The 23,919-nt window shown below is 38.2% G+C and overlaps 1 non-coding gene across 1 annotated transcript; it reads right to left on the minus strand.

Moving 5' to 3' along the window:
* Positions 1-7,899: 7,899 nt before the first annotated feature.
* Positions 7,900-7,981, minus strand: TRNAL-UAG (transfer RNA leucine (anticodon UAG)). Its single transcript has one exon. It is a non-coding gene; the product is annotated as a tRNA-Leu (tRNA).
* Between the last annotated feature and the right edge of the window lie 15,938 nt (positions 7,982-23,919).

Raw genomic sequence — 23,919 nt, forward strand, 5'->3', positions numbered from 1 at the left:
ACAGGAATTTAAAAGTTCAGTCTTCTCAACATCATTATTGACCACTTTACCCTTTTTATCCTTTAAAAATCCTATAGCATCTTTGGCTTTTCTTTAACTTTTGACTTACTTCCAAAATCCTTTCTTATTGCTTTTGGTCTCTCTTGCAAGCCTCAGTTCATTACTGGCTTTAGCTCTTCTAACGCTAGCCCAGCTTTCCCTGCGGACAGCATTATATTCTTCTTTAGATATGAACCCTTCATTCCATTTGATGTTCATTTCTTTGTTCCTTTTTAGCAAGCTTTGAAGTTCAGTATTCAGCCATCCTGGTCTCCATAAATGCTTTCCATTCTTCCTTCTTTTCGGGATTGTTACTGAATGTGCTTTGAGAATTTAATTTAGCAAAATCTCCCATCCTTCCTGGACATTTCTTTCCGTTAGAACATCATACCTTTCCTTCCTTTTTACTGAGTCCATTTAAAACTGCCTTTCTACAGTCCATTCTTAAAATCTCAGTTTTCGCAGGTTTTCCTCCTTTTGTGGATCAAAATTATAGGATATCATGATCGCTGCCTCCTAAGTTCTCAATCCCCTTTACTTCCTCAACCGTTTCCTAATTTTTGATAAAAATTAGATCCAAATAAATAATGGCAGCGGTGGGATTTTGACCCACGCCTCCAGAAAGACTGAAGTATAAATCCAGCGCATTAGACCGCGCGGCCACGCTACCTCTTACAGATGTTTAAAGTTATTTATATAAGAAGTTTGCTTCTGATGTAAGTGTCAGAAAATATTTTATATCCAATAAGACAAAATGACAAATGTTATTATGCAACAGCAACGTAATTATCAGGGATTTGTTTGTACATTGACTCTGGGGCAACATTTTACAAAACATATGACTTGTATCCAGATATTTAACTAATCTTTCCTCTGTTGGCTCATCCGCTTATTATTAAATATTACTGAATTAGGTGGTATAGATTACTTGCTATGATCTCCCATATACAGGACACTGAAACATGAAGGATTCCTACACCACTACCTGTACATAACAGATAATCAGAAGCAGCAGCAAGGAAGACATTATACAGCAGTGCAGAGCATTGTAGCTGTGAGTTCATCACTAGGGTGGCTTACTGGAAAGCAGCAGAAGCAGCATGGCTCTGTTTATGTTTGCTAATCACTCTGCTCATCCTGTATTAATAACCCTAAAAAGGCAGCAGGGAGATGAGCTATCAGTTAGACTTCTTTAGACCAAGATTGATTTTGGCAAATTTTGAGAATAGTTGATCATTGATTGAACTGACATGGATGTAACATAGATGGTAAATTATGTAATTAATTCTGATGCATAAAGCCAACATGACCACTCATATGCAGTATTCATACTTATGACTTGCTCACATGTTCCTTTTCTTTTACAGCACAGTGAAGAACACTTGATGTTACATTTGCTTTCATACAGAACACAGAAGCAAAACAGGAATTTAAAAGTTCAGTCTTCTCAACATCATTATTGACCACTTTACCCTTTTCATCCTTTAAAAATCCTTTAGCATCTTTGGCTTTTCTTTAACTTTTGACTTACTTCCAAAATCCTTTCTTATTGCTTTTGGTCTCTCTTGCAAGCCTCAGTTCATTACTGGCTTTAGCTCTTCTAACGCTAGCCCAGCTTTCCCTGCGGACAGCATTATATTCTTCTTTAGATATGAACCTTTCCTTCCATTTGATGTTCATTTCTTTGTTCCTTTTTAGCAAGCTTTGAAGTTCAGTATTCAGCCATCCTGGTCTCCATAAATGCTTTCCATTCTTCCTTCTTTTCGGGATTGTTACTGAATGTGCAGTGAGAATTTAATTTAGCAAAATCTCCCATCCTTCCTGGACATTTCTTTCCTTTAGAACATCCTACCTTTCCTTCCTTTTCACTGAGTCTATTAAAAACTGCATTTCTATAGTCCAATCTTAAAATCTCAGTTTTCGCAGGTTTTCCTCTTTTTCTAGTTCAAAATTATAGAATAGCATGATCGCTGCCTCCTAAGTTCTCCATCCCCTTTACTTCCTCAACCGTTTCCTAATTTTTGAGAAAAATTAGATCCAAATAAATAATGGCAGCGGTGGGATTTTAACCCACACCTCCAGAAAGACTGGAGTTTAAATCCAGCGCATTAGACAGCTCGGCCACGCTACCTCTTACAGATGTTTAAAGTTATTTATATCAGAAGTTTGCATTTGATGTAAGTGTCAGAAAATATTTTATATCCAATAAGACAAAATGACAAATGTTATTATGCAACAGCAAAGTAATTATTAGGGATTTGTTTGTACATTGACTCTGGGGCAACATTTTACAAAACATATGACTTGTATCCAGATATTTAACTAATCTTTCCTCTGTTGGCTCATCCGCTAATTATTAGATATTACTGAATTAGGTGGTATAGATTACTTGCTATGATCTCCCATATACAGGACACAAACATGAAGGATTCCTACACCACTGCCTGAACGTAACAGATAATCAGAAGCAGCAGCAAGGAAGACATTATACAGCAGTGCAGAGCAATGTAGCTTTGACTTCATCTCTAGGGTAACTTACTGGAAAGCAGCAGAAGCAGCTTGGCTCTGTTTAAGTTTGCTAATCACTCTGCACATCCTGTATTGATAACCCTAAAAAGGCAGCAGGGATATGAGCTAGCAGTTAGACTTCTTTTGACCAAGATTGATTTTGGCAAATTTTGAGAATGGTTGGTCATTGATTGAACTGACATGGATGTAACATAGATGGTAAATTATGTAATTAATTCTGATGCCTGAAGCCAACATGACCACTCATATCCAGTGTTCATACGTATGACTTGCTCACATGTTCCTTTTCTTCTACAGCACAGTGAAGATCACTTGATGTTACATTTGCTTTCTTAGAGAACACAGAAGCAAAACAGGAATTTAAAAGTTCAGTCTTCTCAACATCATTATTGACCACATTACCATTTTCATCCTTTAAAAATCCTATAGCATATTTGGCTTTTCTTTAACTTTTGACTTACTTCCAAAATCCTTTCTTATTGCTATTGGTCTCTCTTCCAAGCCTCACTTCATTACTTGCTTTAGCTCTTCTAACGCTAGCCCAGCTTTCCCTGCAGACAGCATAATATTCTTCTTTAGATATGAACCCTTCTTTCCACTTGATATTCATTTCTTTGTTCCTTTTTAGCAAGCTTTTAAGTTCAGTATTCAGCCATCCTGGTCTCCATAAATGCTTTCCATTCTTCCTTCTTTTCGGGATTGTTACTGAATGTGCTTTGAGAATTTAATTTAGCAAAATCTCCCTTCCTTCCTGGACATTTCTTTCCTTTAGAACATCCTACCTTTCCTTCCTTTTGACTGAGTCTATTAAAAACTGCATTTCTACAGTCCAATCTTAAAATCTCAGTTTTCGCTGCTTTTCCTCTTTTTCTAGTTCAAAATTATAGAATAGCATGATCGCTTCCTCCGAAGTTCTCAATCCCTTTTACTTCCTCAACAGTTTCCTAATTTTTGATAAAAATTAGATCAAAATAAATAATGGCAGCGGTGGGATTTTAACCCACCCCTCCAGGGAGACTGAAGCCTAAACCCAGTGCAATAGACCACTCGGCAACACTACCTCTTAAAGATGTTTAAAGTTATTTATATCAGAAGTTTGCTTTTGATGTAAGTGGCAGAAAATATTTTATATCCAATAAGACAAAAAGACAAATGTTATTATGCAACAGCAACGTAGTTATCATGGATTTGTGTGTACATTGACTCTGGGGCACCATTTTACAAAACATATGACTTGTATGCAGATATTTTACTAATCTTTCCTCTGTCGGCTCATCTGCTAATTTTTAGATATCACTGAATTAGGTGGTATAGATTACTTGCTATGATCTCCCATATACAGGACACTCAAACATGAAGGATTCCTACACCACTACCTGTACATAACAGATAATCAGAAGCAGCAGCAAGGAATACATTATACAGCAGTGTAGAGCAGTGTAGCTATGAATTCATCACTAGGGTGAATTACTGGAAAGCAGCAGAAGCAGCATGGCTCTGTTTATGTCTGCTAATCACTCTGCTCATCCTGTATTGATAACCCTAAAAAGGCAGCAGGGATATGAGCTAGCAGTTAGACTTCTTTAGACCAAGATTGATTTTGGCAAATTTTGAGAATAGTTGATCATTGATTGAACTGACATGGATGTAACATAGATGGTAAATTATGTAATTAATTCTGATGCATAAAGCCAACATGACCACTCATATGCAGTATTCATACTTATGACTTGCTCACATGTTCCTTTTCTTTTACAGCACAGTGAAGAACACTTGATGTTACATTTGCTTTCATACAGAACACAGAAGCAAAGCAGGAATTTAAAAGTTCAGTCTTCTCAACATCATTATTGACCACTTTACCCTTTTCATCCTTTAAAAATCCTATAGCATCTTTGGCTTTTCTTTAACTTTTGACTTACTTCCAAAATCCTTTCTTATTGCTTTTGGTCTCTCTTGCAAGCCTCAGTTCATTACTGGCTTTAGCTCTTCTAACGCTAGCCCAGCTTTCCCTGCGGACAGCATTATATTCTTCTTTAGATAAGAACCCTTCTTTCCATTTGATGTTCATTTCTTTGTTCCTTTTTAGCAAGCTTTGAAGTTCAGTATTCAGCCATCCTGGTCTCCATAAATGCTTTCCATTCTTCCTTCTTTTCGGGATTGTTACTGAATGTGCAGTGAGAATTTAATTTAGCAAAATCTCCCATCCTTCCTGGACATTTCTTTCCTTTAGAACATCTTACCTTTCCTTCCTTTTTAAGGAGTCTATTAAAAACTGCATTTCTATAGTCCAATCTTAAAATCTCAGTTTTCGCTGGTTTTCCACTTTTGTAGTTCAAAAGTATAGGATAGAATTACCGCTGCCTCCTAAATTCTTAATCCCCTTTACTTCCTCAACTGTTTTCTAATTTTTGGTAAAAATTGGTAAAAATTAGATCCAAATAAATAACGACAGCAATGGGATTTGAACCCACGCCTCCATAGAGAACGGAGCCTAAATCCAGCGCCTTAGACTGCTCCACCACACTACCTCATACGGATGTTCAAACTTATTTAAATCAGAAATTTGCTAATGATATAAGTGGCAGAAAGCATTGTTTATCTAATTAGACAAAAATACAAATGTTATTATGCATGCGCAATGTAGTTATCAGGGATTTGTGTGTACATTGACTCTGGGGCACCATTTTACAAAACATATGACTTGTATGCAGATATTTTACTAATCTTTCCTTTGTCGGCTCATCTGCTAATTTTTAGATATCACTGAATTAGGTGGTATAGATTACTTGCTATGATCTCACATATACAGGACACTCAAACATGATGGATTCCTACACCCCTGCCTGTACGTAACAGATAATCAGAAGCAGCAGCAAGGAAGACATTATACAGCAGTGCAGAGCAGTGTAGCTATGAATCCATCACTAGGGTGAATTACTGGAAAGCAGCAGAAGCAGCATGGCTCTGTTTATGTCTGCTAATCACTCTGCTCATCCTGTATTGATAACCCTAAAAAGGCAGCAGGGATATGAGCTAGCAGTTAGACTTCTTTAGACCAAGATTGATTTTGGCAAATTTTAAGAATGGTTGATCATTGATTGAACTGACATGGATGTAACATAGATGGTAAATTATATAATTAATTCTGATGCATAAAGCCAACATGACCACTTAAATGCAGTATTCATACTTATGACTTGCTCACATGTTCCTTTTCTTTTACAGCACAGTGAAGAACACTTGATGTTACATTTGCTTTCATACAGAACACAGAAGCAAAACAGGAATTTAAAAGTTCAGTCTTCTCAACATCATTATTGACCACTTTACCCTTTTCATCCTTTAAAAATCCTATAGCATCTTTGGCTTTTCTTTAACTTTTGACTTACTTCCAAAATCCTTTCTTATTGCTTTTGGTCTCTCTTGCAAGCCTCAGTTCATTACTGGCTTTAGCTCTTCTAATGCTAGCCCAGCTTTCCATGCAGACAGCATTATATTCTTCTTTAGATATGAACCCTTCTTTCCATTTGATATTCATTTATTTGTTCTTTTTTAGCAAGCTTTTAAGTTCAGTATTCAGCCATCCTGGTCTCCATAAATGCTTTCCATTCTTCCTTCTTTTCGGGATTGTTACTGAATGTGCAGTGAGAATTTAATTTAGCAAAATCTCCCATCCTTCCTGGACATTTCTTTCCTTTAGAACATCCTACCTTTCCTTCCTTTTTACTGAGTCTATTAAAAACTGCATTTCTATAGTCCAATCTTAAAATCTCAGTTTTCGCAGGTTTTCCTCCTTTTCTAGTTCAAAATTATAGAATAGCATGATCGCTGCCTCCTAAGTTCTCCATCCCCTTTACTTCCTCAACCGTTTCCTAATTTTTGATAAAAATTAGATCCAAATAAATAATGGCAGCGGTGGGATTTTAACCTACGCCTCCATAAAGACTGAAGTTTAAATCCAGCGCATTAGACAGCTCGGCCACGCTACCTCTTACAGATGTTTAAAGTTATTTATATCAGAAGTTTGCATTTGATGTAAGTGTCAGAAAATATTTTATATCCAATAAGACAAAATGACAAATGTTATTATGCAACAGCAACGTAATTATCAGGGATTTGTTTGTACATTGACTCTGGGGCAACATTTTACAAAACATATGACTTGTATCCAGATATTTAACTAATCTTTCCTCTGTTGGCTCATCCGCTAATTATTAGATATTACTGAATTAGGTGGTATAGATTACTTGCTATGATCTCCCATATACAGGACACTCAAACATGAAGAATTCCTACACCACTGCCTGAACGTAACAGATAATCAGAAGCAGCAGCAAGGAAGACATTATACAGCAGTGCAGAGCATTGTAGCTATGAGTTCATCAATAGGGTGACTTACTGGAAAGCAGCAGAAGCAGCATGGCTCTGTTTATGTATGCTAATCACTCTGCTCATCCTGTATTGACTTTTTTTTTACGAAGATTGATTTTGGCAAATTTTGAGAATGTTTGATCATTGATTGAACTGACATGGATGTAACATAGATGGTAAATTATGTAATTAATTCTGATGCCTGAAGCCAACATGACCACTCATATCCAGTGTTCATACGTATGACTTGCTCACATGTTCCTTTTCTTCTACAGCACAGGGAAGAACACTTGATGTTACATTTGCTTTCTTAGACAACACAGAAGCAAAACAGGAAATTAAAAGTTCAGTCTTCTCAACATCATTATTGACCACTTTACCCTTTTCATCCTTTAAAAATCCTATAGCATCTTTGGCTTTTCTTTAACTTTTGACTTACTTCTAATATCCTTTCTTATTGCTTTTGGTCTCTCTTGCAAGCCTCAGTTCATTACTGGCTTTAGCTCTTCTAACGCTAGCCCAGCTTTCCCTGCAGACAGCATTATATTCTTCTTTAGATATGAACCCTTCTTTCCATTTGATGTTCATTACGTTGTTCCTTTTTAGCAAGCTTTGAAGTTCAGTATTCAGCCATCCTGGTCTCCATAAATGCTTTCCATTCTTCCTTCTTTTCTGGATTGTTACTGAATGTGCTTTGAGAATTTAATTTAGCAAAATCTCCCATCCTTCCTGGACATTTCTTTCCGTTAGAACATCATACCTTTCCTTCCTTTTTACTGATTCCATTAAAAACTGCCTTTCTACAGTCCATTCTTAAAATCTCAGTTTTCGCAGGTTTTCCTCCTTTTGTGGATCAAAATGATAGGATAGCATGATCGCTGCCTCCTAAGTTCTCAATCCCCTTTACTTCCTCAACCGTTTACTAATTTTTGGTAAAGATTAGATCCAAATGAATAACGGCAGCGATGGGATTTGAACCCACACCTCTAGAGAGACTGGAGCCTAAATCCAGCACCTTAGACCGCTCGGCCATGCTACCTCTTACAGATTTTTATAGTTATTTATATCAGAAGTTTGCTTTTGATGTAAGTGTCAGAAAATATTTTATATCCAATAAGACAAAATGACAAATGTTATTATGCAACTGCAACGTAATTATCAGGGATTTGTTTGTACATTGACTCTGGGGCCCCATTTTACAAAACATATGACTTGTATCCAGATATTTAACTAATCTTTCCTCTGTTGGCTCATCCGCTAATTTTTAGATATCACTGAAATAGGTGGTATAGATTACTTGCTATGATCTCCCATATACAGGACACTCAAACATGAAGGATTCCTACACCCCTGCCTGTATGTAACAGATAATCAGAAGCAGCAGCAAGGAAGACATTATACAGTAGTGCAGATCAATGTAGATATGAGTTCATCACTAGGGTGAATTACTGGAAAGCAGCAGAAGCAGCATGGCTCTGTTTATGTATGCTAATCACTCTGCTCATCCTGTATTGATAACCCTAAAAAGTCAGCAGGGAAATTAGCTAGCATTTAGACTTTTTTTGATGAAGATTGATTTTGGCAAATTTTGAGAATGGTTCATCATTGATTGAACTGACATGGATGTAACATAGATGGTAAATTATGTAATATATTCTGATGCCTAAAGCCAACATGACCACTCATATGCAGTATTCATACGTATGACTTGCTCACATGTTCCTTTTCTTCTACAGCACAGTGAAGATCACTTGATGTTACAATTGCTTTCTTAGAGAACACAGAAGCAAAACAGGAATTTAAAAGTTCAGTCTTCTCAACATCATTATTGACCACTTTACCATTTTCATCCTTTAAAAATCCTATAGCATCTTTGGCTTTTCCTTAACTTTTGACTTACTTCCAAAATCCTTTCTAATTGCTTTTGGTGTCTCTTCAAGCCTCACTTCTTTACTGGCTTTAGCTCTTCTAACGCTAGCCCAGCTTTCCCTGCAGACAGCAATATATTCTTCTTTAGATATGAACACTTCTTTCCATTTGATATTCATTTCTTTGTTCCTTTTTAGCAAGCTTTTAAGTTCAGTATTCAGCCATTCTGGTCTTCATAAATGCTTTCCATTCTTCCTTCGTTTCGGGATTGTTATTGATTTTGCAGTGAGAATTTAATTTAGCAAAATCTCCCATCCTTCCTGGACATTTCTTTCCTTTAGAACATCCTACCTTTCCTTCCATTTTACTGAGTCATTAAAAACTGCATTTCTACAGTCCAATCTTAAAATCTCAGTTTTCGCAGGTTTTCTCCTTTTCTAGTTCAAAAGTATAGGATAGAATTACCGCTGCCTCCTAAATTCTCAATCCCCTTTACTTCCTCAACTTTTAACTAATTTTTGGTAAAAATCAGATCCAAGGAAATAATGGCAATTGAACCCACGCCTCCAGAGAGACTGGAGCCTTAATCCAGCGCCTTAGACCGCTCGGCCACGCTTCCTCGTAAGGGCAGTGTGTATATGTATATGTACTGTTTTAGTTCCGGGTCACAGATGGACGGTCTTGTCTTTTTTCCTTTGATGAGGGATGATGGGCATTTTTTTCGTATTATATGTACCTGGACCATGTACGCGTGGGCGTCGTTGTCCTCACACGCTGCATTCCCCTCGGCATCCATGGGCTATCTTGCCGCAATGCCATCGGAGTCCGGTGTCTGGGTAACAGTGACGCTCTCCGCGTCACTTCCGGTCCGTCGCAGGGCATCTCTGGGTAGCGTCTTGGTTCGCATGGTGACCGGTCACGTGACTGGTAATACCCGCCCCCTGTGATGTATACAACTACTATTTAAACGACCAGCAGCGATACCTGAGCAGTCCCCTTGAGGAAGGCACGCAGCGCCGAAACGCACGTCGGGGATATACACACGGAGTGTGTTCTGTTTCTCCTCTCTCCCCCTGACTGAGGTAAATGATTTTGGACGTAGATTCCTAGGGAGATATTCCAGGGAGAGGATATTTGACTATGCACCCATGGTGATCATGCTGCTGTTTACTTTGATCAAATATGTCCATGTATACATCTGATCTATATAGCGCAGCATCTTGTCCACTTTACTTTTGATTCAAATAACGGACATTCTCCATGTTTTAGTCACACTCCGTGTTATGTTTTTGTCTGTTTATATATATGTATATATATATTTTTTATGCTTCTGTGTATCTATTTTTGGTGCTATATGTGTAAACATATGTATCTATTGTCTCCCCAAACTTTTTGTAGTCTGATTTTCAATAAAGTTTTCTATTTTTCTAATTATTGGGCTATTATCGTTGTTTGGTGCTCTGCACTCCTTTCTTCCGTTATATGTTAACGATGGCCCCTGCACTATCCGATTGGTAGAATGCAATAACGTTGTTATGCTATATACTATTTAGTGGCATTCCTAAGTCTGATTCTAATTTCCCTCTTTTCTTGTTTAGATTTCTGTGTTCAGCACAGGTGTATTTATTAGAACCATGGATTATAAAGCTAAAGAAAAAGCCTGGCTCAATCAAGTAGAGCAGGTGTTTGGGGTTGATGGTGATACTGCACAGCAGGACGGTGATCAAAAATGGGAGGAGAAATATTTTGTAATACAAGAAATGATTATTAAACGCACACGCCTCTGGTGGAACAGGGCATTTTTAGAAACATACCTAACTAAAAAAATTATACCTAGAGGATTACGTGTGCGTATTGTTCCATCCTTGCCGATATATGATATCACCTTTATTTCTAAATGGGAGACTACTTGCAATGAATGTTTAACCACATTGATGAGACAGCTGATTGAACTCAATACAGCTAAAATAACTTGCCTTGATACATCTATTGATACCTCTCAATCTACTTTTCGGTCAGTTTGTCCTCCGGATAAGTTACTTACATTTGATTCAAAATTAGAAAAAATGTTGGATGGCATTGTGAAAAAAATACAAGAGTATCAGGTCAACAAACTCAATCGTGACATGCGTGATTATCAGTCTAAAACTGTATATCGATGGCGCCAAGCATCTACCCATCAATCCCGTATGTCCCGTTCATCGTCAATTACATCTGTTTCCTCTCTTAGTGAGGCTGGCGATGGTGGCACGTTATCTATTACAACTAGGTCGGGTACCTATACCAGAAAACAACGCGATTTTGGTTTCCATCCATATAAACGTCAGGATTTTCGGTCTCCCGAAAAAAAGAAAAGGGATAACAAGGTAATAAATCTTAGTAACCACCCCCTTACAGATGCGGATCTCTCCCTCCTCGGCAGGGGTCACTCTTTCTCTACCTCTTTGGGCTTTGATGAGTTTACACTCATCAAAGATCTACATATCTTTGCGAGATCTCTTATTTTTAAAAGACATTTCCACGATGATAATCTATTGAAATTATTTCCCTTAGAAGAGGAACAACTGGCATTAAGGACTTTGGAGGATTTAGCAGCGGAGCATAATACTCATGACTGTGGTAAGATACCTTCATCTATTGTTAAGCGGTCCAAGCGTTTTCCCCCTCTTTCCAGTAATACAAATGTGGAGATGTTTGTCCAAATCATGTCTAATGAAGTCAGTAAAATATCTAGACATATTGTATGTGATAACTTAAGTGGAGAGGAACGCCAAAGGCTTGGAATTTTGAAGAACTTACCTGGGGTGGTTATCAAGCCAGCAGACAAGGGGGGGAATTTGGTGGTTTGGCCACAGTCAATGTATGAATGCGAAGCATTTCGCCAGCTACGTGATAAAACGTGTTATAAAAAGTTGAAATTTAATCCCCTCTCCGCATTTGTTAAACAACTGCAGACTATTTTGACTAAGGCAACTGACAATGGGATTATTACACGGGATCTGGCATTTGCATTGACTGTGTCTGAACCAACAATCCCCACCCTGTACCTCCTCCCCAAATTACACAAGAGTATGGACAAACCCCCTGGACGGCCATTATATCGGGAAGGGGTAACTACTTGGAACCTATTAACAAATGGATCAAATCCAAATTAAGTCCTCTGATGGAAAATCTTCCTTCTTTCTTGAGAGATACAGGGGACCTGCTGAGGAGGGTGGATGGTTTGTACCTTGAACCCGATTCCATTATGGTGACGGCTGATATCGAATCATTATATACCAGCATTCGACATGATGATGGCCTGAGGGCGACTAGGTATTTTTTGGCGGGATCCAATTTGTCTTTGGACATCCAAAATTTGATTTTGGAACTACTCGAATTTACGTTAACCCATAATTTTTTTGTGTTCAAGGGGTCCTTCTATCTACAGCTCCAGGGGACAGCTATGGGGGCGGCCTTTGCCCCCTCCTATGCTAATCTCTTTTTGGGGCTGTGGGAGAGGGACCTCTCCCTGCCTGATCAGGGGTCGTCGATGGGTCGTGTCCTTTCTTGGGCGCGGTACATCGACGGCATTTTCCTGATCTGGCAGGGATCACATATTGTTCTTGACGAATTTATGCAAGGTTTAAACACTAATCCCTTTAATATAAGGGTGACCTATGTATGTGATCCGGATAAAATCGATTTCCTCGATGTATGTCTCACTACGGATATACACAGTGCCATCCAAACCACATTTTTAAGAAGCCGACAGCTACCAACACTGTCTTACATGCTTCTTCGGCCCATCCACAGCATGTGGTACAGTCTGTTCCGGTGGGGAAGTTTCTGCATCTTCGCAGAATCTGCTCCACTGACCAGGATTTTGAAGCACAATCACTAGATCTAAAAGAGCGGTTCTATCAACGCGGATATAGTCATAGAATGGTCAAAAGGGCCTATAATCGAGCTAAATATTCTCAGTGTCATGATCTACTGTATAAAACACATGGGAAGCAACAAAGTGATATGGTGCGGTTCATCACCACCTTTCATACACACATACTTGCAGTTAGAAATGCTTTGGCTAAAGCATGGCCAATCCTACGAGCGGATCCCATACTTGCAAAATATATCTCAGCTAAGCCCACCATTGTATTTCGCCATGCAAGAAATCTCAGGGACCATTTGGTTCGGAGTCATTATGTAGATGGAGGAACACATACATTTCTCGATCAAGTTCCATCTTGGGTTGGCTGTGTTCCCTGTGGTAGGTGTGTTGCCTGCCCGAATGTGGTCAGAAGCAACACATTCATTGACTCCACGGGCACAAAGTCTTTTGAGATTAAAAACCACATTACATGTACATCACGGAATGTGATATATCACGCCACATGCCCCTGTGGCCTTATCTACGTGGGGATGACTACACGGTGTCTAAAGACACGGGTGCGTGAACATGTCCTTGGAATTATAGCCGCAGCAGAACAAAATGATGTCACACTGCTAAAAACTCTTCCGAGACATTTCAAACTATATCACCACTGTGACGCCAAACTGCTGAAAGTGAAAGTTACTGATATAGTAACTGCAGGTATACGTGGGGGTCCAGTCTCTCAAAGACTGGCCCAAATCGAGACAAGGTGGATCTGGACCTTAAAAACGCTATACCCGGATGGGTTAAATGAGGGCAACAGTTTTGCATCTTTCTTGTAAGGTTTTTTTCCTGCTGCCACATATATTTTGTAGTTATTTATGTGATATACAAAGTTGCGTATTATTTTTATGTGGATTTTTATGTATTGATTTTTAATGGTCTATATCTCTTAGTAGGCAATCATTATCTCTGCTCAGGTCGAACATATGGTCTAATGGATACTCTATGTGCAACATCACCCTTGCTGAGGGGAAATTGACAAGAAACCATCCATCCCATGAAAAAGACTGTTTACATGAGTACTAATATATACCAACATTTGGTACACTTATATCTTATCATCTATGATTGGACATTATTGATGGTGAAGTTTTTGCAGGTCTTGTATACCCCCTCCTCCCCTTCCCCCCCCCTTTTTTTTCCTTTCCTAGTATATGATCATATGTGTGTGTACCTTTGTACAAAACGTGTATACAGGTATATATGCACATTGTGTTTAGGAAAATATATATTGGAACATTCTGTGTTTGAGTCTTGATGCATTAATATATGTCTGTTGGACAAGGTTGATGGATACACATGCATTTCAGTGAATATATATGGTAATGTTGTTTTGGATCCATATATATGTAGTATACATCTGTTCTTGATATATATATATATATATATATATATATATATACATTGTCCTCTATGTATATTCCCCTTGTTCTCCATCACTTGTATGTCTTGTATTATGAGTATATTGATGTTAACAACCACGGGCAGTGTGTATATGTATATGTACTGTTTTAGTCCCGGGTCACAGATGGACGGTCTTGTCTTTTTTCCTTTGATGAGGGATGATGGGCATTTTTTTTGTATTATATGTACCTGGACCATGTACGCGTGGGTGTCGTTGTCCTCACACGCTGCATTCCCCTCGGCATCCATGGGCTATCTTGCCGCGATGCCATCAGAGTCCGGTGTCTGGGTAACAGCGATGCTCTCCGCGTCACTTCCGGTCCGTCGCAGGGCATCTCTGGGTAGCGATGTGGTTCATATGGCAACCAGTCACGTGACTTAAACTGTGAGTCATTTTAAGTAGCGTCTTGGTTCGCATGGTGACCGGTCACGTGACTGGCAATACCCGCCCCCTGTGATGTACACAACTACTACTTAAACGACCAGCAGCGATACCTGAGCAGTCCCCTTGAGGAAGGCACGCAGCGCCAAAATGCGCGTCGGGGATATACACACGGAGTGTGTTCTGTTTCTCCTCTCTCCCCCTGACTGAGGTAAATGATTTTGGACGTACATTCCTAGGGAGATATTCCAGGGAGAGGATATTTGACTATGCACCCATGGTGATCATGCTACTGTTTACTTTGATCAAATATGTCCATGTATACATCTGATCTATATAGCGCAGCATCCTGTCCACTTTACTTTTGATTCAAATCACGGACATTCTCCATGTTTTAGTATCACTCCGTGTTATGTTTTTGTCTGTTTTTATATATATATTTTTTATGCTACTGTGTATCTATTTTTGGTGCTATATGTGTATACATATGTATCTATTGTCTCCCCAAACTTTTTGCAGTCTGATTTTCAATGAAGTTTTCTATTTTTCTAATTATTGGGCTATTATCGTTGTTTGGTGCTCTGCACTCCTTTCTTCCGTTATATGTTAACGATGGCCCCTACACTATCCGACTGGTAGAATGCAATAACGTTGTTATACTATATACTATTTAGTGGCATTCCTAAGTCTGATTCTAATTTCCCTCTTTTAATGGAAAGCAGCAGAAGCAGCATGGCTCCGTTTATGTTTGCTAATCACTCTGCTCATCCTGTATTGATAACCCTAAAAAGGCAGCAGGGATATGAGCTAGCAGTTAGACTTCTTTTGACCAAGATTGAGTTTGGCAAATTTTCAGAATGGTTGATCATTGATTGAACTGACATGGATGTAACATAGATGGTAAATTATGTAATTAATTCTGATGCCTAAAGCCAACATGACCACTCATATGCAGTATTCATACGTATGACTTGTTCACATGTTCCTTTTCTTCTACAGCACAGTGAAGATCACTTGATGTTACATTTGCTTTCTTAGAGAACACAGAAGCCAAATAGGAATTTAAAAGTTCAGTCTTCTCAACATCATTATTGACCACTTTACCCTTTTCACACTTTAAAAATCCTATAGCATCTTTGGCTTTTCTTTAACTTTTGACTTACTTCCAAAATCCTTTCTAATTGCTTTTGGTCTCTCTTGCAAGCCTCACTTCATTACTGGCTTTAGCTCTTCTAACGCTAGCCCAGCTTTCCCTGCTGACAGCATTATATTCTTCTTTAGATATGAACCCTTCTTTCCATTTGATAATCATTTCTTTGTTCCTTTTTAGCAAGCTTTTAAGTTCAGTATACAGCCATCCTGGTCTCCATAAATGCTTTCCATTCTTCCTTCTTTTCGGGAATGTTACTGATTGTGCAGTGAGAATTTAATTTAGCAAAATCTCCCATCCTTCCCGGACATTTCTTTCCTTTAGAACATGCTACCTTTCCTTCCTTTTTACTGAGTCCATTAAAAACTGCCTTTCCACAGTCCAATCTTAAAATCTCAGTTTTCGCAGTTTTTCCACCTTTTGTAGTTCAAAAGTATAGTATAGAATTACCGCTGCCTCCTAAATTCTAAATCCCCTTTACTTCGTCAACTGTTTCCTAATTTTTGGTAAAAATTAGATCCAAATAAATAATGGCAGCGGTTGGATTTGAACCCACGCCTCTAGAGAGTCTGTAGCCTTAATTCAGCACCTGAGACTGCTTATCCACGCTACCTCATACATATTTTCAAACTTTTTTAAATCAGAAATTTGCTAATGATATAAGTTGCATAAAACATTGTATATCTAATTAGACAAACATACAAATGTAATTATGCATGAGCAAGGTAGTTATCAGGGATTTGTTTGTACATTGACTCTGGGGCACCATTTTACAAAACATATGACTTGTATCCAGATATTTAACTAATCTTTCCTCTGTTGGCTCATCCGCTAATTTTTAGATATCACTGAATTAGGTGGTATAGATTACTTGCTATGATCTCCCATATACAGGACACTCAATCATGAAGGATTCCTACAGCCCTGCCTGTTCGTAACAGATTATCAGAAGCAGCAGCAAGGAAGACATTATACAGCAGTGCAGAGCAATGTAGCTTTGACTTCATCTCTAGGGTAACTTACTGGAAAGCAGCAGAAGCAGCTTGGCTCTGTTTAAGTTTGCTAATCACTCTGCACATCCTGTATTGATAACCCTAAAAAGGCAGCAGGAATTTGAGCTAGCAGTTAGACTTCTTTTGACCAAGATTGATTTTGGCAAATTTTGAGAATGGTTGGTCATTGATTGAACTGACATGGATGTAACATAGATGGTAAATTATGTAATTAATTCTGATGCCTAAAGCCAACATAACTAGAGATTAGCGTTGTTCAACTCGAACTGTTCGCCAATCTCAAATTCGAGCTGTTTTGGGCGGTGTTCGAGCCGTTCGGCGAACACGAACGATTTGAGAAACATTCGGCTGTTCGAGGTTATGTTCGATAACTGTTCGTGCACCAAAATCATAACTGGATTTTTTCTCAGTAATGATGAAAATTAATGTTAATATGCAGTTTGAGTGTACAGCGGGGTGGGGGGAGGGGCAGGGGATGGATCTCTGCAGGAATAATGAAGATCTCCATTTTTTTTTCTCTTTCCCGCATTTACAGTGGGGAGGTGCAATCTGTCAGCCTATCAGCAGCGCACACACGGAGCGAAGTGCTTTTTTTCACATAAGCAAGGGCATGTGTCATTGGCAGTGTATGTCACATGTCCTTGCCCTATAAGACCAAGCCATTTTCCCCGTCGCCACCATTTTCTCACTGCTGCAGCTGCGTGTTAGATGGCACCGCTGTTGCTGTGTGCGCTATACCTTGTTAATTTCAAGCCAATTTTCCCACAAATCTACAGATAGCTTGGGAGTAGGGAATAGTTGTGATTGAAGTCATTTTAAGGACTAGGTTACAGCATTTCCTACGACTTTTATCAGGCAGGTCTGTGCTCTTAAATAGATAGATTGTGGGAGTAAAGACTAATTGTATTTGCAGTCCTTTTCAGGACTAGGTTACATCAGTTCCTATCAGTTTTTGCCAGGCAGGTCTGTGCCAGTGCTGTGCAAATTTTTTTCACAGCATTTGGCTGAATCTAGCAAAGCTAATCCTTTTTGGCATATTGCAGAGTGTGTTAGTCAGTGGAGTAGCCTATCTGTGTTGCAAGATATACCACCTGTGTATAGAATACCAATTTTTTTACTGCACCCAGTGAAGTAAAATCTTTTGGGCATAGCATCATTCTATTAGTCCATCTATACTGACCTCCATCAGGTTGCAAATTGAATATAATTTTTTTCTGCATCTAGCTCAGAAAAAATATTTGGGCTTCTAGCAGTGTGTGGGACTTGTTCTATTAGTCCATCTATACTGACCTCCATCAGGTTGCAAACTGAATATAATTTTTTTCTGCATCTAGCTCTGAAAAAATATTTGGCCTTCTAGCAGTGTGTGGGACTTTCTCTATTAGTCCATCTATACTGACCTCCATCAGGTTGCAAATTAAAAATAATTTTTATCTGCATCTACCTCTGAAAAAATATTTGGGCTTCTAGCTGTGTGTGGGACTTGTTCTATTAGTCCATCTATACGGACCTCCATCACGCTGCAAATTCAAAATAATTTTTTGTCTGCATCTAGCTCTGAAAAAATATTTGGCCTTCTAGCAGTGTGTGGGACTTTCTCTATTAGTCCATCTATACTGACCTCCATCAGGTTGCAAATTAAAAAAAATTTTTATCTGCATCTACCTCTGAAAAAATATTTGGGCTTCTAGCTGTGTGTGGGACTTGTTCTATTAGTCCATCAATACTGACCTCCATCACGCTGCAAATTCAAAATTATTTTTTGTCTGCATCTAGCTCTGAATAAATATTTGGCCTTCTAGCAGTGTGTGGGACTTTCTCTATTAGTTCATCGATACTGACCTCCATCAGGTTGCAAACTGAATTTATTTTTTTCTGCATCTGCCTCTGAAAAAATATTGGGCTTCTAGCTGTGTGTGGGACTTGTTCTATTAATCCATCTATACAGACCTCCATCAGGTTGCAAACTGAATATAATTTTTTCTGCATCTAGCTCTGAAAAAATATTGGGCTTCTAGCTGTGTGTGGGACTTGTTCTATTAGTCCATCTATACTGACCTCCATCAGGTTGCAAACTGAATATATATTTTTTCTGCATCTACCTCTGAAAAAAATATTGGGCTTGTAGCTGTGTGTGGGACTTGTTCTATTAATCCATCTATACAGACCTCCATCAGGTTGCAAACTGAATATAATTTTTTTCTGCATCTACCTCTGAAAAAATATTTGGGCTTCTAGCTGTGTGTGGGACTTGTTCTATTAGTCCATTTATACAGACTTCCATCAGGTTGCAAACTGAATATAATTTTTCTCTGCATCTAGCTCTGAAAAAATATTTGGCCTTCTAGCAGTGTGTGGGACTTTCTCTATTAGTCCATCTATATTGACCTCCATCAGGTTGCAAATTAAAAATAATTTTTATCTGCATCTAGCCCTGAAAAAATATTTGGCCTTCTAGCAGTGTGTGGGACTTTCTCTATTAGTCCATCAATACTGACCTCCATCAGGTTGCAAATTAAAAATATTTTTTTGTCTGCATCTAGCTCTGAAAAAATATTTGGCCTTCTAGCAGTGTGTGGGACTTTCTCTATCAGTCCATCTATACTGACCTCCATCAGGTTGCAAACTGAATATATATTTTTTTCTGCATCTACCTCTGAAAAAATATTGGGCTTCTAGCTGTGTGTGGGACTGGTTCTATTAATCCATCTATACTGACCTCCATCAGGTTGCAAACTGATTATAATTTTTTTCTGCATCTACCTCTGAAAAATTATTTTGGCTTCTAACTGTGTGTGGGACTTGTTCTATTAGTACATCTATACTGACCTCCATCAGGTTGCAAATTGAATATAATTATTTTCTGCATCTAGCTCTGAAAAAATATTGGGCTTCTAGCTGTGTGTGGGACTTGTTCTATTAGTCCATCTATACTGACCTCCATCAGGTTGCAAACTGAATATATATTTTTTCTGCATCTACCTCTGAAAAAATATTGGGCTTGTAGCTGTGTGTGGGACTTGTTCTATTAATCCATCTATACAGACCTCCATCAGGTTGCAAACTGAATATAATTTTTTTCTGCATCTACCTCTGAAAAAATATTTGGGCTTCTAGCTGTGTGTGTGACTTGTTCTATTATTCCATGCATACTGACCTCCATCAGGTTGCAAACTGAATATAATTTTTTTCTGCATCTTGCTCTGAAAAAATATTTGGCCTTCTAGCAGTGTGTGGGACTTTCTCTATTAGTCCATCTATACTGACCTCCATCAGGTTGCAAACTGAATATATATTTTTTCTGCATCTACCTCTGAAAAAATATTGGGCTTGTAGCTGTGTGTGGGACTTGTTCTATTAATCCATCTATACAGACATCCATCAGGTTGCAAACTGAATATAATTTTTTTCTGCATCTAGCTCTGAAAAAATATTTGGCCTTCTAGCAGTGTGTGGGACTTTCTCTATTAGTCCATCTATACTGACCTCCATCAGGTTGCAAATTAAAAATAATTTTTATCTGCATCTACCTCTGAAAAAATATTTGGGCTTCTAGCTGTGTGTGGGACTTGTTCTATTAGTCCATCTATACTGACCTCCATCACGCTGCAAATTCAAAATAATTTTTTGTCTGCATCTAGCTCTGAAAAAATATTTGGCCTTCTAGCAGTGTGTGGGACTTTCTCTATAAGTCCATTTATACTGACCTCCATCAGGTTGCAAATTAAAAATAATTTTTATCTGCATCTACCTCTGAAAAAATATTTGGGCTTCTAGCTGTGTGTGGAACTTGTTCTATTAGTCCATCAATACTGACCTCCATCACGCTGCAAATTCAAAATTATTTTTTGTCTGCATCTAGCTCTGAATAAATATTTCTCCTTCTAGCAGTGTGTGGGACTTTCTCTATTAGTCCATCGATACTGACCTCCATCAGGTTGCAAACTGAATTTATTTTTTTCTGCATCTACCTCTGAAAGAATATTGGGCTTCTAGCTGTGTGTGGGACTTGTTCTATTAATCCATCTATACAGACCTCCATCAGGTTGCAAACTGAATATAATTTTTTTCTGCATCTAGCTCTGAAAAAATATTGGGCTTCTAGCTGTGTGTGGGACTTGTTCTATTAGTCCATCTATACTGACCTCCATCAGGTTGCAAACTGAATATATATTTTTTCTGCATCTACCTCTGAAAAAATATTGGGCTTGTAGCTGTGTGTGGGACTTGTTCTATTAATCCATCTATACAGACCTCCATCAGGTTGCAAACTGAATATAATTTTTTTCTGCATCTACCTCTGAAAAAATATTTGGGCTTCTAGCTGTGTGTGGGACTTGTTCTATTAGTCCATCTATACTGACCTCCATCAGGTTGCAAACTGAATATATATTTTTTCTGCATCTACCTCTGAAAAAATATTGGGCTTGTAGCTGTGTGTGGGACTTGTTCTATTAATCCATCTATACAGACCTCCATCAGGTTGCAAACTGAATATAATTTTTTTCTGCATCTACCTCTGAAAAAATATTTGGGCTTCTAGCTGTGTGTGTGACTTGTTCTATTAGTCCATGTATACTGACCTCCATCAGGTTGCAAACTGAATATAATTTTTTTCTGCATCTTGCTCTGAAAAAATATTTGGCCTTCTAGCAGTGTGTGGGACTTTCTCTATTAGTCCATCTATACTGACCTCCATCAGGTTGCAAATTAAAAATAATTTTTATCTGCATCTAGCTCTGAAAAAATATTTGGCCTTCTAGCAGTGTGTGGGACTTTCTCTATTAGTCCATCTATACTGACCTCCATCAGGTTGCAAACTGAATATATATTTTTTCTGCATCTACCTCTGAAAAAATATTGGGCTTGTAGCTGTGTGTGGGACTTGTTCTATTAATCCATCTATACAGACATCCATCAGGTTGCAAACTGAATGTAATTTTTTTCTGCATCTAGCTCTGAAAAAATATTTGGCCTTCTAGCAGTGTGTGGGACTTTCTCTATTAGTCCATCTATACTGACCTCCATCAGGTTGCAAATTAAAAATAATTTTTATCTGCATCTACCTCTGAAAAAATATTTGGGCTTCTAGCTGTGTGTGGGACTTGTTCTATTAGTCCATCTATACTGACCTCCATCACGCTGCAAATTCAAAATAATTTTTTGTCTGCATCTAGCTCTGAAAAAATATTTGGCCTTCTAGCAGTGTGTGGGACTTTCTCTATAAGTCCATCTATACTGACCTCCATCAGGTTGCAAATTAAAAATAATTTTTATCTGCATCTACCTCTGAAAAAATATTTGGGCTTCTAGCTGTGTGTGGGACTTGTTCTATTAGTCCATCAATACTGACCTCCATCACGCTGCAAATTCAAAATTATTTTTTGTCTGCATCTAGCTCTGAATAAATATTTCTCCTTCTAGCAGTGTGTGGGACTTTCTCTATTAGTCCATCGATACTGACCTCCATCAGGTTGCAAACTGAATTTATTTTTTTCTGCATCTACCTCTGAAAAAATATTGGGCTTCTAGCTGTGTGTGGGACTTGTTCTATTAATCCATCTATACAGACCTCCATCAGGTTGCAAACTGAATATAATTTTTTCTGCATCTAGCTCTGAAAAAATATTGGGCTTCTAGCTGTGTGTGGGACTTGTTCTATTAGTCCATCTATACTGACCTCCATCAGGTTGCAAACTGAATATATATTTTTTCTGCATCTACCTCTGAAAAAAATATTGGGCTTGTAGCTGTGTGTGGGACTTGTTCTATTAATCCATCTATACAGACCTCCATCAGGTTGCAAACTGAATATAATTTTTTTCTGCATCTACCTCTGAAAAAATATTTGGGCTTCTAGCTGTGTGTGGGACTTGTTCTATTAGTCCATTTATACAGACTTCCATCAGGTTGCAAACTGAATATAATTTTTCTCTGCATCTAGCTCTGAAAAAATATTTGGCCTTCTAGCAGTGTGTGGGACTTTCTCTATTAGTCCATCTATATTGACCTCCATCAGGTTGCAAATTAAAAATAATTTTTATCTGCATCTAGCCCTGAAAAAATATTTGGCCTTCTAGCAGTGTGTGGGACTTTCTCTATTAGTCCATCAATACTGACCTCCATCAGGTTGCAAATTAAAAATATTTTTTTGTCTGCATCTAGCTCTGAAAAAATATTTGGCCTTCTAGCAGTGTGTGGGACTTTCTCTATCAGTCCATCTATACTGACCTCCATCAGGTTGCAAACTGAATATATATTTTTTTCTGCATCTACCTCTGAAAAAATATTGGGCTTCTAGCTGTGTGTGGGACTGGTTCTATTAATCCATCTATACTGACCTCCATCAGGTTGCAAACTGATTATAATTTTTTTCTGCATCTACCTCTGAAAAATTATTTTGGCTTCTAACTGTGTGTGGGACTTGTTCTATTAGTACATCTATACTGACCTCCATCAGGTTGCAAATTGAATATAATTATTTTCTGCATCTAGCTCTGAAAAAATATTGGGCTTCTAGCTGTGTGTGGGACTTGTTCTATTAGTCCATCTATACTGACCTCCATCAGGTTGCAAACTGAATATATATTTTTTCTGCATCTACCTCTGAAAAAATATTGGGCTTGTAGCTGTGTGTGGGACTTGTTCTATTAATCCATCTATACAGACCTCCATCAGGTTGCAAACTGAATATAATTTTTTTCTGCATCTACCTCTGAAAAAATATTTGGGCTTCTAGCTGTGTGTGTGACTTGTTCTATTATTCCATGCATACTGACCTCCATCAGGTTGCAAACTGAATTTAATTTTTTTCTGCATCTTGCTCTGAAAAAATATTTGGCCTTCTAGCAGTGTGTGGGACTTTCTCTATTAGTCCATCTATACTGACCTCCATCAGGTTGCAAACTGAATATATATTTTTTCTGCATCTACCTCTGAAAAAATATTGGGCTTGTAGCTGTGTGTGGGACTTGTTCTATTAATCCATCTATACAGACATCCATCAGGTTGCAAACTGAATATAATTTTTTTCTGCATCTAGCTCTGAAAAAATATTTGGCCTTCTAGCAGTGTGTGGGACTTTCTCTATTAGTCCATCTATACTGACCTCCATCAGGTTGCAAATTAAAAATAATTTTTATCTGCATCTACCTCTGAAAAAATATTTGGGCTTCTAGCTGTGTGTGGGACTTGTTCTATTAGTCCATCTATACTGACCTCCATCACGCTGCAAATTCAAAAT

Source organism: Phyllobates terribilis, unplaced genomic scaffold, assembly GCF_046119375.1.
Source record: "Phyllobates terribilis strain yellow unplaced genomic scaffold, ASM4611937v1 Scaffold_11__3_contigs__length_659146591, whole genome shotgun sequence".
In the NCBI taxonomy this organism is placed as follows: domain Eukaryota; kingdom Metazoa; phylum Chordata; class Amphibia; order Anura; family Dendrobatidae; genus Phyllobates; species Phyllobates terribilis.